Source organism: Schistocerca gregaria, chromosome 5 (genome assembly GCF_023897955.1).
Source record: "Schistocerca gregaria isolate iqSchGreg1 chromosome 5, iqSchGreg1.2, whole genome shotgun sequence".
In the NCBI taxonomy this organism is placed as follows: Eukaryota; Metazoa; Arthropoda; class Insecta; order Orthoptera; family Acrididae; genus Schistocerca; species Schistocerca gregaria.
In genome coordinates, this window is record NC_064924.1 from 418024414 (window position 1) to 418039637 (window position 15224).

Here is a 15224-nt window from a genome sequence, read left to right on the forward strand (position 1 = left end):
TTAGAGGCTTTACCTGCATAGCAATTGAGATTGGTTTGGTGGTTGTTTGCTACCAAGCATAAATTCTGCAGGGGTTGTTGTCTCTTTTTAGTTCTTACTGTTTTAGTCTGCAAAGAATGTAACCTGGGATTTAAATTGTTCCAATTTTATTTATTGTTATTTACCTATTGTTTAAGTTGTTTAAATCACATTTTTTGGAGTAATTAACTTTTACTTTAACTGCTTTTATCGCATTATTCCTAAATAAAATTTCCTTGTGCATAAATTGTGTGGATATTATCGTTTCTAAAGGAATTTAGCTTGTGCTTGAGGTTATTATTAAGTGGCTAGGTCGACTGGTGTTTTTTTTTCTTTCTAAAATTTATTTTGTTGAGATTTGTTCTTTAAGATAGCATATATTTTAGAAGTATCCGGCGTTGGCGTTATCTATTCAGCACATACTGCATTACGTCCAGACTACTGGGCGATGTTCAGGTTTGATCCCTGCTCCCGGAGTTGCTATTCACTGTCAGCCTCATGGATGATATCTTGATCGTTTTCTATCTATTATTGTATTATTGAACTTTTGATTTTATTGTTAACGTCACACTGAAGAACAGTAAATTGTTTTCTCATGGTGAATGATGCTCGGTTTTCCTGGTTGAGTCCTTCCCTCCCCAGCCACCGCAGGCTGGTTGCATTTCATTTGGTAGAAGGGAGTAGTTACCTAGGAAGCTGGGCTAAGTCGTTAATCAACTGAACATCATTCACTATAAACATCCTTTGCAATTTCAGGAAATGTTTGTTGTAAACTTTTTTGGGGGTCACATTGTAGTTTTTGGACGTCTTTGTAGTTGTTTGGTGGTGCCATGGAAGTGGAGTGTTCGATGTCATCAGTCTTAAAAAGGATCAGTTACAACAGGAGCTAAGAATACACAGTCAGTTTTGAGCAGGGAGCATTGTGGACCTGTGTACACAGCTATGCAGAGTGTTGGTGCGTACGTTGGCGGTAAGTGCATACCAGGTTGATGAGGTGAGTACCGCCCCCAGCGAATGTGGTGCTTTCCTTTGGAACATTGAGCGAAACATTTCCTTCTTAGAAGACAGCAATCTTTCGCAAGTCCACGCTAGCAGAGTGCAAGCTCAGATTACCCACTGGTTTCACAATATTATGAATATAGGTTGAATTATTAGTGATCTCCAGCAGAAGTCAGTTGTTAAATGTTTAGAGGATAAGACCATGCGATTGGAAATGAAACTGAGTAAGTTATAGAGGTGTAGAAATTCCGGCTTCCTTGAGGAAGAATATCGTGAGTTAGTAGAGGATGTGGCTGGCTCTCCCAGCGGAAGAAGGACGAGTGTGTCTAGTGGTATGGTAGGTCATTTCTCGAAGTTGCCAAACCCTATGTATCTGTGTTTCGCCGTGTTTGTATTCTGTCTACAGATAATATTAAATACCTGGTCAATTTTTGTGGTTCTCGCTCATCCTAGAAGGGCAGATGGATGTATTTAATGTTTCCTGGGCAGTAATTTTTCAACCATTTTGTCTCTTGTGTCGGGGTTCCTTAACTGAGATGGATAGTGGTCTGTTGGCTGATCGATGTTCCTTACGCGAGTTGCACGAGAGAATTTTAAGAAAAACATTGTCAGTTAGAGCAATGAGCGATTCTGTTAATGAATTATTTTTTCGTGTTCATTGGATAGGGGAGACTTTAGACGAATGTATAAGTGAGATACGTATGCTTGCTGTAGCCTTTAACGTTCAGGTGTCGGAATCTGAAGTGATTGCCAACATTTTCCAAGGGATAAAACCAGAGGACCGCTCACGCATTCTGTTCACCGAAAGACCGGTTATTTACGGTGATTTGGGCCGTTTGGTCGCCGGTATTGAAACGTTAGGCAGGTCAGTCTCTCGTTCGAGTGATTGGAAGTCGCCGGTCCATAAAGGGAAGGCGTTCCAGATAGAATCTTAATGTAAAAAGTGAGTGTTGTTATCGTTGTGGCTTGCCGGGACATTTTCCTCGCCAATGCCGCGTTTAACAGGGGAAGTGTGGAAACAGCTGACGCCATAAGAAAGTTGGAGGGAACTTTTCGTGCATCTTACCCAGAACTACAGAGAGCCTCGAATCCAGTCAAATACAAACTTTGCAAGACAAGGCTGAGAAATTAGAGAACGAAAATAGGGAATTGAGTGTAGCGAACCAAGACTTGCAGCAACAAATAAGAGAAGTAAGTAATAAAGTCACACAACAAGCACAGACACTGACATATGCTGCCGCCTTAACTATAGAGCCCGAAACCAAAGAGGCTCGATGAATAGAACAGGCTAAAACAAAACAGGCCACAATATTCTATATCAAATCGACAGAAAATCAAGACGCCAAAGCTGTCCGACAGACCATCACCAAGATTATAAATCCCAGGAAAGAGAATATACATATAAAATAAATCAGAACCACACAGACTGCAGTTATAGTAGAAACGGAAACACAGGAGGACTGTCGAAAGATAATAGAAAAGACTAAAGACGTGCACACCATTGTCTGTGACGGACCGCGAAAACGCAAGCCACTCGTGGCAGAATATCACGTACCAGATACACTTACCGACGGAGAGTTTCTAGAAAGCCTTTACGAGCACAATCTAAGCGGTGACAGCACGAAAGAAGATTTCGACAGAGAGGTCAAAATAAGATTCAAAACAGGGCCTAAGGGAAGTGGTTTCAGTCACCAGATACTGGAGGTCAGCCCACACCTGTACTGTGTCCTTACAAGAAGACAGAGAGATTACATAGACTTCTAATCACTTTCTGTGAAAGACTATACAGTAGTAAACAAGTGTTTTAAGTGTTGCGACCTAGGACATACGACTAAAACCTGCAGAAAAGCTGACGTCACGTGTGCCAGGTGCGGCAACGAAGGACACAAGCGCAGTGAGTGCAGGTCCGCGGTTTGCGTCTGTGTCCCCTGCAAATACAGCGGCCGTGTCTGCAATAAAACAAAAGGGGGTGATTGTCAGACCTATAAATAGCTGCATGACCGGCTCCTCGACAGTATAGACTATGGCAGCTAAAATCAGCAAAAACGCAAGAAACTCGAACGCCCAAAGCCAATCACCCAAAACACATAAATACAAATCACCGTCAACATTACAGAGAAGCTACCAAAGAGCAATTTCCTGGAGAAGACAAATGAGTCTTCTGCCGGAGAATGGCGTCGATAATGAACCCAGCCCGCTCCTAACACACTCAACGACGTTACAGGATCGCTGCATTAATACGATAGAGTATATAGATGACATGACAGTCTGTGGTTCCATCCACTACGAGGTGGCAAAGCAAATTAAAAGACAATTAGACCACTGGATAAACTTCCAAATAACATTAATGCAGAGGATAGATGAGTTGGAAGATGAACTTACATATATTGTGCACAAGAAAAGGTAAAACAAAACCGACATACTCCCTCACAATTTCTCCCAACCGAAGTACATCACACCACACATACACAGGATGACACAAACATGAATCATCATCACGTGGAAAACCCTACGACACACGTAAATGTGAACAGTACATCAAACAAGTCAAATTTGTCTCGGGAGGTACTCTTCACCCCGGGAAAAAGGAACAAGGAACAGACAGGCACGCAGTCCCTGAATCAAAACACATCGAAACACTCAGGTTACAGACCAATACAAAACTCAAAACTACTGGACCCAGACTTACAAAAGTAGACCAATTAGATGAGGACAAATCTGAGGGAGAGACATGTGACATTTGCAACGATGTCAACGTGCGTCTAGCAACAACCTCCACTCCAAACACAAACAAAGACAACATAACACATACAGTTAGTCCCATACAAATCACCATCATCGCCGACACCAAGCCAGCAAGCACCATCAACATCAGTGAAAAACGTGTGATGGCAAACAGCATTGAAGGGGAGTGTGATAAAACGAAAAGTAACCGTGTGACATGCCAAAGAGGTCTTAAAATGTCCCCCAAACAGCGGCCAACACCAAGCCACAATCCGTCCAGTACCACCTCAGAGACCGCAACAGAAACCAGCACCAACAGCAAGCCAGCTGCTCTTAATTATGATAATTTAGAGCTTAACTTACTTTTAAGTAGGCTAGAGAAAAAAGAGATACTGCAGACAGCGCAGCGGATGCTGCTTAGATTGTGCCATCCAAAGGGAGATTCTCTCTGTTTTCCAATAACTGAGCAAACAGACAAAATCATCCTAAAGACAGAAAATATTCCTACATCAGCAGAGCCGCTTCTCGATCTCATGCTCCAGGTCTGCCTGCGCAGATCAGAATCTTTCGACTTGGACAAAATATATATAGATCATGTAAGAGCACAAGGACTAACATATTTTGATTACTTACAGACTGGCAGTAAATGTTTTGTACACGTAAAACACCCAGAACACATAGACAAAAAATGAATATCTTACAACATAATACAAAAAACAGTACGACAGTCAGCGCGGAAATCCCTAAAATAGCACATGACCTGCAGGCAGACATCATGTGCTTACAAGAAGCCTATAACAGAAACAGGCAACTGATATGTCTACCAAAACATGCTACCACAATAACAGGCAGCAATGACTGTAAAGCTGCAATAGTAATTCTAAATAGAACTTATAACATAGTTAACGTAACACAGTTATGCAATCAACACTTGGTTACCATAGAGATAACTAACGGGAACGTCACGATCTAGAAAACATCAATTCAAGCATCGATTATAGAGCACACAAGTTAACACAGATGATACAACATACACAAAACACATCACTACCGACAGCAAAGAACACAAATTGCTTACCAGTACCATGGACCAACGAACTTACGAGACTCAAACAAGACGCAAGACGAAAACAAAAATTATATCAAAGGACGATAGCAGATAGGGACCGACGAATAAAACTTGAAGCATATAAGCATGCACAAGACTTATACAGACAGACCCTATGCAACACTCCTAGACAACAATGGGAGCTATATGTAACAAACAAACAGAGCAAAATATATGGGGGGAATCATACAAAATACTGACAGAGAAGATAAAAACACCACTAGTTCTGGGAACGCTAAGGCAGGATGACGAGGGGATGGAGGAATACAGCAGAGTTTCTGCTGTATAAACTGCTCCCTGACGACGTTATCGATACAGACACACATTATCATGCAACACCAAGAGAAAACCTACACACACCATACAACACTGCAACTGTCACCTGTCCTTTTGAGCAAGAAGAGGTTGCGCTAGCAAACTCAGAGCTCAAAAACAAAAAAGCACCTGGAACAGATGGTATCCACTCGGAAACACTGAAAAAACTAGCACAGCAGATCACCCCGTTCCTAACAACCTTACTGAACGATGCCTTACGGCTGGACAGGGTACCTACAATATGGAAAACCTCCAAAGCAGTCATTATTAAGAAATCAGTGGACAGGGATCCTTCAGATCCAAAGACTTACAGGCCAATAGGCCTAATAAACACCCTAGCAAAGATTCAGGAGAAGCTACTGTGTAAGCGCCTGCAAAAACACAGAGCTCTCAGGATTATGAGCCAACACCAGTTCGGCTTCAAATCTGGCAGATCAATAGATGATGCAGTCAACCAGGCCCTGCACATAGCTAACACCACAAAACAGAAATACGCCATGGCAATAATGATTGACATTTCGAGAGCATTTGATAATCTTTGGTGGCCAGTACTGTTTCAGAGGCTAAGACATCTGGAGGTACCGCAATCACTGTACGGACTACTGTAAAGATGGACAGCCAGAAAGCAATTAAAAGAATTACCAAAGGCTGTCCTCAAGGGTCGATTTGCGGCCCCATCTTTTGTGACATAACAATCGAACTCCTGGATGGGGATGACAGATCAGACGGAATTGTCGCCTACGCAGATGACCTATTAGTTGTAGTCACTGCAAACAACAGAGCCCAGTTAGAAGAGAAAGCCAGTGGATTACTACAAACAATTACTCAGTGGAGTCACAACAACAAACTCAGGATAGCCGAAAATAAAAGAATAAAAGAACATACACTTTACTGAAAGGATCACTTCAAAGGAATCCTTCGGTTAAAAGTGGGGACACAAACATCAAACGAGCACGCATTACGCACTATCATGGGGTAACATAGATGAAAAATTGAATTTCCATGAACACATAAGGCTAACAATAGACAAAGCAGAAAAAATACTCCACAAACTGGTGAGGCTAAATTCAAAACAGTACAGACTACCTGTACCAGTCATACGTACATACCACTGGGCGCTCTTCGAATCAGTACTCAGCTTTGCAGCTAGCACGTGGGCATATAGACTGAACGTGGTCAGCAACAAAGCATCCGTCAGACGAGGGCAGAGAAGTGTCCTACTTAGGCCATCTGGAGCCTTCGGTACCACCTCAGCGGATGCACTGTGTGTGGTGCTCGGAATATGCCCCATAGATATCACAATCAAATACAGAGCTGCAAGGTACTGGTTAAAGGTGGGGAGACTAGATAAGCTACACACAATAACCGGTGTGCCCATAGAGACGATACGTCACCTTAAAAGTTGGAGGTTGGATACATGGCAAGGTGAGTGGGATGTAAGTGATAAGGGACGTAGACTGCACGACTTCCTCCCTGACATAAGGTAGCGGTTGAGAATGAGACATATCGATCCCAGCCGCGGTATGATACATTTCTTAACCGGGTACGGACCTTATCCCACGCACTTAAACCGCGTGAGTCTGAGGCACACGCCTACATGCACATGCGGAAGACGGTTCCCCAAAACACACTGTCTTTTTCTGCTGGCAATACGGGAACAATAGACATAGACTACACTTAGATTACACTGACACAGACATAGATATATACACAGCAATAATAGACGAAGAAGAATGGGCACAATTAAACGCACTGACAAACAGTATTTCAAAAATATCAAATGAAGAGTATATGCGGACACGACATCACAGACATGCCTATGTGTAGCCTAACAGAAATCTCCAGAGAATGGACAGCGATACCCACAGTGACAGCGAAAATCGTGACAATGAGGAGGAATAGGAGGAGGAAGCTGAGATGTGACAGTAAATAAGCATAAAGTGCTGGCGATCTAGCCAAGAAAACACCAAATGCTGTACATGGAAGCGCACCTAATGTAGTTAATACATAGGATTAGTAACAAATAGGATAAGAAACCTTATTTCTCTACTAATAACCATTTGTGTGTGTGTGTGTGTGTGTGACTGGCTGTCAACGGCTCGATGAAACCATTCCGAGGTATTCACCGTCAGTCACACTCGGTGATGGTACTAGCAAATCTCTCATATCTTCTTTTTAAATTCTTCTTAAAAACAACAAAATTTTATTTATATTTCAACCGCAAATTATTGTTATTTTGAATCATTCTTTGTAAATGTTGTAGATAAAACAAAAGGAAAGAAAACTGAAAAAGGTGAAAAACGAAAATTGTAAGATGTACGACCTGTTTTAAACATCAGGTAACAGGTCTATAATTTGGCAATAAATCTTACCCAGCACTTGTAATAAGGTCAGGATAGCTGCCAGTAACTAGCTTCCCTTTCTGTGTTCCGCGACTGACCATAATTCGTTCTGCACCTTGCCAGACTGGGGGAGCAGTGTTTTTTTTTAAAAATTTTGATAGGTTCTTACGGCACCAGGGCCGGCCGCTGTGGCCGAGCGGTTCTAGGCGCTTCAGCCTGGAACCACGCTGCTGCTGCGGTCGCAGGTTCTAATTCTGCCTCGTGCATGGATGTGTGTGATGTTCTTAGGTTAGTTAGGTTTAAGTAGTTCTCAGTCTAGGGGACTGATGACCTCAGATATTAAGTCCCATAGTGCTTAGAGCCATTTGAACTATTTTCTTAAGGTACCCGGAGGTGTGTAAATTTCCTAGTATGTGTACTGTTTCAAAGGCTTGCAGCATTGTTTGTAGTCAACTGTTGACTTTATTTCTTACATTGAATGTTAATTGTTGAACTGGTTATTTGTCCTAGCCCCTAAGTTGGCCTGTGATTTTACAGACAACCGGTTTGGCTTCGGATTACATGGGTGGCAATTTGGAATTCCGTTCGTTGCAAAAATTTATGTTCCTTGGACATTAGGTCACCTGCCTCTCCATATTGAGTGGTTGAGGGGAGTGGGTCTGGCTACAGGCCAGTAGTGGATTACCCTGCCGTAAATAATTAAGTATTTTAGAATCAAATCTCTTCCTAACTTGCATAGCTGTTTTACATGGTTTACTGTGGTGCGGTATTTGACTGTGCTCGACTTCAATCAGGCCTATTATTAGATTCCTCTAACAGAAGAGTCAAAAGCCGCCACGGCGTTTTCTACCGGCTGGAATTTATATGAGTTATATAGAGCAGAGGATAAAGTAGGTAAAAAGACGAGGGCTGCTAGAAATCCTTGGGTAACAGAAGAAATATTGAATTTAATTGATGAAACGAGAAAATATAAAAATGCAGGAAATGAAGCAGGCAAAAAGGAATACAAACGTCTCAAAAATGAGATCGACAGGAAGTGCAAAATGGCTAAGCAGGGATGGCTAGAGGACAAATATAAGGATGTAGAAGCTTATCTCACTAGGGGTAAGATAGATACTGCCTACAGGAAAATTAAAGAGACCTTTGGAGAGAAGAGAACCACGTGTATGAATACCAAGAGCTCAGATGGCAACCCAGTTCTAAGCAAAGAAGGGAAGCAGAAAGGTGGAAGGAGTATATAGAAGGTTTATAAAAGGGCGATGTACTTGAGGACAATATTATGGAAATGGAAGAGGATGTAGATGAAGACGAAATGGGAGATACGATACTGCGTGAAGAGTTTGACAGACAACTGAAAGACCTGAGTCGAAACAAGGCCCCCGGAGTAGACAACATTCCATTAGAACTACTGATGGCCTTGGGAGAGCCAGTCATGACAAAACTCTACCAGCTGGTGGGCAAGATGTATGAGACAGGCGAAATACCCTCAGACTTCAAGAAGAATATAATAATTCCAATCCCAAAGAAAGCAGGCGCTGACATGTGAAAATTACTGAACTATCAGTTTAATAAGTCACAACTGCAAAATACTAAGACGAATTCTTTACAGACGAATGGAAAAACTGGTAGATGCGAACCTCGGGGAGGATCAGTTTGGATTCCGTAGAAATGTTGGAACACGTGAGGCAATACTGACCTTACGACTTATCTTAGAAGAAAGATTAAGAAAAGGCAAACCTACGTTTCTAGCATTTGTAGACTTAGAGAAAGCTTTTGACAATGTTGACTGGAATACTCTCTTTCAAATTCTAAAGGCGGCAGGGGTAAAATACACTGAGCGAAAGGCTGTTCACAATTTGTATACAAACCAGATGGCAGTCATAAGAGTCGAGGAACATGAAAGGGAAGCAGTGGTTGGGAAAGGAGTGAGACAGGGTTGTAGCCTCTCCCCGATGTTATTCAGTCTGTATATTGAGCAAGCAGTAAAGGTAACAAAAGAAAAATCTGGAGTAGGTATTAAAATGCATGGAGAAGAAGTAAAAACTTTGAGGTTCGCAGATGACATAGTAATTCTGTCAGAGACGGCAGAGGACTTGGAAGAGCAGTTGAACGGAATGGACAGTATCTTGAAAGGAGGATATAAGATGAACATCAACAAAAGCAAAACGAGGATAATGGAATGTAGTCAAATTAAATCGGGTGATGCTGAGGGAATTAGATTAGGAAATGAGACACTTAAAGTAGTAAAGAAGTTTTGCTATTTAGGGAGTAAAATAACTGATGATGGTCGAAGTAGAGAGGATATAAAATGTAGACTGGCAATGGCAAGGAAAGCGTTTCTGAAGAAGAGAAATTTGTTAACATCGAATATAGATTAATGTATCAGGAAGTCGTTTCTGAAAGTATTTGTTTGGAGTGTAGCCATGTATGGAAGTGAAACATGGACGATAACTAGTTTGGACAAGAAGAGAATAAAAGCTTTCGAAAAGTGGTGCTACAGAAGAATACTGAAGATAAGGTGGACAGATCACGTAACTAATGAGGATGTATTGAATAGGATTGGGGAGAAGAGAAGTTTGTGGCACAACTTGACTAGAAGAAGGGATCGGTTGGTAGGACATGTTTTGAGGCATCAAGGGATCACAAATTTAGCATTGGAGGGCAGCGTGGAGGGTAAAAATCGTAGAGGGAGACCGAGAGATGAGTACACTAAGCAGATTCAGAAGGATGTAGGTTGCAGTAGGTACTGGGAGATGAAGAAGCTTGCACAGGATAGAGTAGCATGGAGAGCTGCACCAAACCAGTCTCAGGACTGAAGACAACAACAACAACAACATATAGAGCGCCTTTTGGGTTGTCGACCAGAGCCATTGTTTTGCCTAGGCTTCTGGATTCTGTTTTGGGAGACGTTAATTTCAACTTTTTCTATAGAGATTTATAGCAAGTCTTTTCCGAACACCTCTAAGATCTGTGGCAAAACCTGATGAAGTTGTTAGAAGTGGGACTCACTGTCATACCTTCCAAGGTTAATTTGGCTTGTAAGAAGATTTTCTTCTTAGGCCATCTGGTCTTTGCCACTGGCGTCAAAGTTGATCATTCATGTACCTGGGCTATCCATAATTTCCGACCACCTACGACCAAGAAGGACATAAACCATTGTGTCAACAAGATCAAATTCTTCAGAGAGTACGCCTCAAGTCTGCGAAGCTTGCTGCTCCTTTAAACCAGTTGTGCGAGAAGTGCGAGCCATTTAGGTGGACCAACAGCCAAGAATCGACTCTTGATTCCTTGAAGTCAGCATTAAGCAACGCCGCATCTTAGGGTTCCCGATTTTCTTTCCCAAATGGTAAATTGGGAATTCTGCTCCTGAATTGATTCAAAGAGTCAGATCTTTATGAAGAGTGGGTAATCGATGATTTGGAAAAAAATGAATGGTAGCACATCAGTTTTCACAATTCGTTTTTGGTGTCTGTAATGAGTGGGAAGAAAGTTCTGCACTAGGCTGCTGCAATGGCGCCCCATGTCACACCCTTAAAAAAACGTTTCCAAAACTAAAAAAAAAAGTGTTATAGACCATGCGCACATGGGATTTGCTAACCTTATTAGTACATGAAGCTTTTCTCATCCATTAAAACAATAAAGATAGCTCCGTTTTCTTCCAATTCATTGGCTGTCAAGCAGTATCAGTTCAACCATTTCAATAATAATGCTAATTATGAAGATATGAAAGTAAGCACAACACAGCACCCAGTCTGTGAATGGAAAAATAGATTTATACTTTGCTGTGAATCGAACCTGGGAACTTTCACTTTGCAATCCGGCGCACTGCCATGCAGTTACTGAGACAAACGAAAGTTGATACATTAATGCAGAAAACACTTCTAGCCTGTTTCCATTCTCGATTTCTAAAGAATATATCAAATTTCAAAACCTCAATAAATATTTCCATGCTTTTGAGCGAGTTGTAACTTCTTATCCTTTGACTTAGCATCGCACTCATAATGTGTTGCCAGCGATCATAAAAGCTGCGGCTTTTGGCCATGGCACAGTCTGCAATCGTGCGACTGCTATGGTCGCAGGTTTGAATCCTGCCTCATGCATGGATGTGTGTGATGTCCTTAGGTTAGTTAGGTTTAAGTAGTTCTAAGTTCTAGGGGACTGATGACCACAGCAGTTGAGTCCCATAGTGCTCAGAGCCATTTGAACTTTTTTTTTTTTTTTTTTTTTTTTTTGGTCAAGGTTGGAGCGTGTCGCAGAGCGATCCAGGCGTCACTCCCCTTCCAATATCTCAGCGCTCACCACCATTCTCACAGATCGTGCGGTAGGCTGTCTCACTAGCTCACCGCTCCCCACCACTCTCAGGGATCAGATTGCAAGGTAGCTCACTAGCTCACTGCTTCCCACTACTCTTAAGGATCAGATTGCAAACTAGCTCACTGCTCCCCACCAAGGCAGTTAGTTCTCGCGGAAGAAATCGCATGCAGCAGAAATCATGGCGACTTGTGGCGTCACTTTGTTCTCTTGGTCTTGGCACAGTGAAGCAACTTCCAACTTGCTTTCGTGATTGAGCACGTGTCCATCTGAGTTCAGCTCTTAAGTCTTTGTATCCTTATTTGATCTGATCTGTTCTATTCATCAACTTCTTCCGTTGTTTCTCTTCTGTTTTCTTGTTATGCGAGTTCTTGTTAGTTGTACTATGTCTTCTTCCATGTCTGTTGCACTTATAGTTGCTGTTTTTGGAGAGTCGGTAGCATTTATGCACCTTTTAATTACTTTGGGTGGATAGCATACTTAGTAATGGTTACTTTAACATACATGATAGTCCATGTATACAGGTTGTCTCAGGAGGAATGGGCAATATTCAGCGATATGACAGGAACGATCATTTGAAGCAAAAGACTAAATGTGGACATATGCTTTATTTCAAATAGTTTCTGAGACGAAACATATGTAAAGTTACTTTTGTGTGTTTTTCTTGAATATCACTAAATCCACGGCTTCTAGCGAAAACTTACCGAAGTACAAAATCAAACTAAATTAAATTTCCTTTAAAAGGGTCCCATTCATTTTTTCTTAAGGGCTTTTAAGTTGTCTGAAGAGGGCAAGAGAATAAGGAAGTTATCGCGCAATGAGGTGTAGGTAAGCCAGTTTGAGGCAGTTTCTTGACTTGATAGAACACATGTTCTGTACCAAATTATTCGTCTCGAATTCGTCTACATCACTATGGTACATTGTAAACAATGACAATGTAGTGAATAATAAAGAAAATAATTAACGATGTACCCTAAATATATTCTACCCTTAAAAAAATTCAGAAGAGTGCTTATGTACCATGAAGTTTTTTGTTTCAAATGATTGCTATTGTCAGATCCGTGAATATTGACCATTCATCCTGGGACAACCCGTATATTATGTTTAATTTTTTACTTATTAGCCGGCCGGGGTGGCCGAGCGGTTCAAGGCACTACAGTCTGGAACCGCGCGAACGCTACGGTCGCAGGATCGAATCCTGCCTCGGGCATGAATGTGTGTGACGGCCTTAGGCTAGTTAGGTTTAAGTAGTTCTAAGTTCTAGGGGACTGATGACCTTAGCAGTTAAGTCCCATAGTGCTCAGAACCATTTGAACCATTTTGAATTATATTTATTCGTTTAACCTGAACTGATTAATGCACTCAGGAGTCCTCTTACATGAGACCAGAGTTTTATATATAATTGCAATACTGATTAAAATCACAGTTACTTAAAAATCATAATATTTGTAATATTATGTCTGTTCTCCTTCTCTCTGCATGTAGTAGGCATTCGCCTGTTATGCCCTCTTGTCTGAAATGGTTCATTTTCCTCGGGCTTCCTCCGCCCACTGTGTAATAATAATCACCAGTTTCGGTAATGTGCCATCTTCCATTCTCTTGACATAATCCTTCCGTATGTTTCTACACTCCTGGAAATGGAAAAAAGAACACATTGACACCGGTGTGTCAGACCCACCATACTTGCTCCGGACACTGCGAGAGGGCTGTACAAGCAATGATCACACGCACCGCACAGCGGACACACCAGGAACCGCGGTGTTGGCCGTCGAATGGCGCTAGCTGTGCAGCTTTTGTGCACCGCCGCCGTCAGTGTCAGCCAGTTTGCCGTGGCATACGGAGCTCCATCGCAGTCTTTAACACTGGTAGCATGCCGCGACAGCGTGGACGTGAACCGTATGTGCAGTTGACGGACTTTGAGCGAGGGCGTATAATGGGCATGCGGGAGGCCGGGTGGACGTACCGCCGAATTGCTCAACACGTGGGGCGTGAGGTATCCACAGTACATCGATGTTGTCGCCAGTGGTCGGCGGAAGGTGCACGTGCCCGTCGACCTGGGACCGGACCGCAGCGACGCACGGATGCACGCCAAGACCGTAGGATCCTACGCAGTGCCGTAGGGGACCGCACCGCCACTTCCCAGCAAATTAGGGACACTGTTGCTCCTGGGGTATCGGCGAGGACCATTCGCAACCGTCTCCATGAAGCTGGGCTACGGTCCCGCACACCGTTAGGCCGTCTTCCGCTCACACCCCAACATCGTGCAGCCCACCTCCAGTGGCGTCGCAACAGGCGTGAATGGAGGGACGAATGGAGACGTGTCGTCTTCAGCGATGAGAGTCGCTTCTGCCTTGGTGCCAATGATGGTCGTAAGCGTGTTTGGCGCCGTGCAGGTGAGCGCCACAATCAGGACTGCATACGACCGAGGCACACAGGGTCAACACCCGGCATCATGGTGTGGGGAGCGATCTCCTACACTGGCCGTACACCTCTGGTGATCGTCGAGGGGACACTGAATAGTGCACGGTACATTCAAACCGTCATCGAACCCATCGTTCTACCATTCCTAGACCGGCAAGGGAACTTGCTGTTCCAACAGGACAATGCACGTCCGCATGTATCCCGTGCCACGCAACGTGCTCTAGAAGGTGTAAGTCAACTACCCTGGCCAGCAAGATCTCCGGATCTGTCCCCCATTGAGCATGTTTGGGACTGGATGAAGCGTCATCTCACGCGGTCTGCACGTCCAGCACGAACGCTGGTCCAACTGAGGCGCCAGGTGGAAATGGCATGGCAAGCCGTTCCGCAGGACTACATCCAGCATCTCTACGATCGTCTCCATGGGAGAATAGCAGCCTGCATTGCTGCGAAAGGTGGATATACACTGTACTAGTGCCGACATTGTGCATGCTCTGTTGCCTGTGTCTATGTGCCTGTGGTTCTGTCAGTGTGATCATGTGATGTATCTGACCCCAGGAATGTGTCAATAAAGTTTCCCCTTCCTGGGACAATGAATTCATGGTGTTCTTATTTCAAATTCCAGGAGTGTATATTATTTAATCTGCTCATTTAAGTCTTCACTCTCAGTTCTTTTCTGATGTCTACATTCACTCTCCCCTCAGACAGAATGTACCCAGCTACTCTTCTTAGGAATTAGATCTCTAGTGATTATATTCTGATGGGAACGAGTGTTTCTACTTTTTGGTCCAGGGAAAAGCTTCATGGTCTAGGGAGCAGCTGGTATTATGAACAGTAGTGGATCTACAGTAAGCTTGCGATGCCGTTCTTTAAAGTAAATGCTGAGCTGAAGGATTTTTCGACAGCGTTGTCAGCTCAAGAAAGAATTTTTCGCAATCACCGTCATTTACCTCTGCGAAATAATCAATAAGTCTATGTTTCGTTTACGG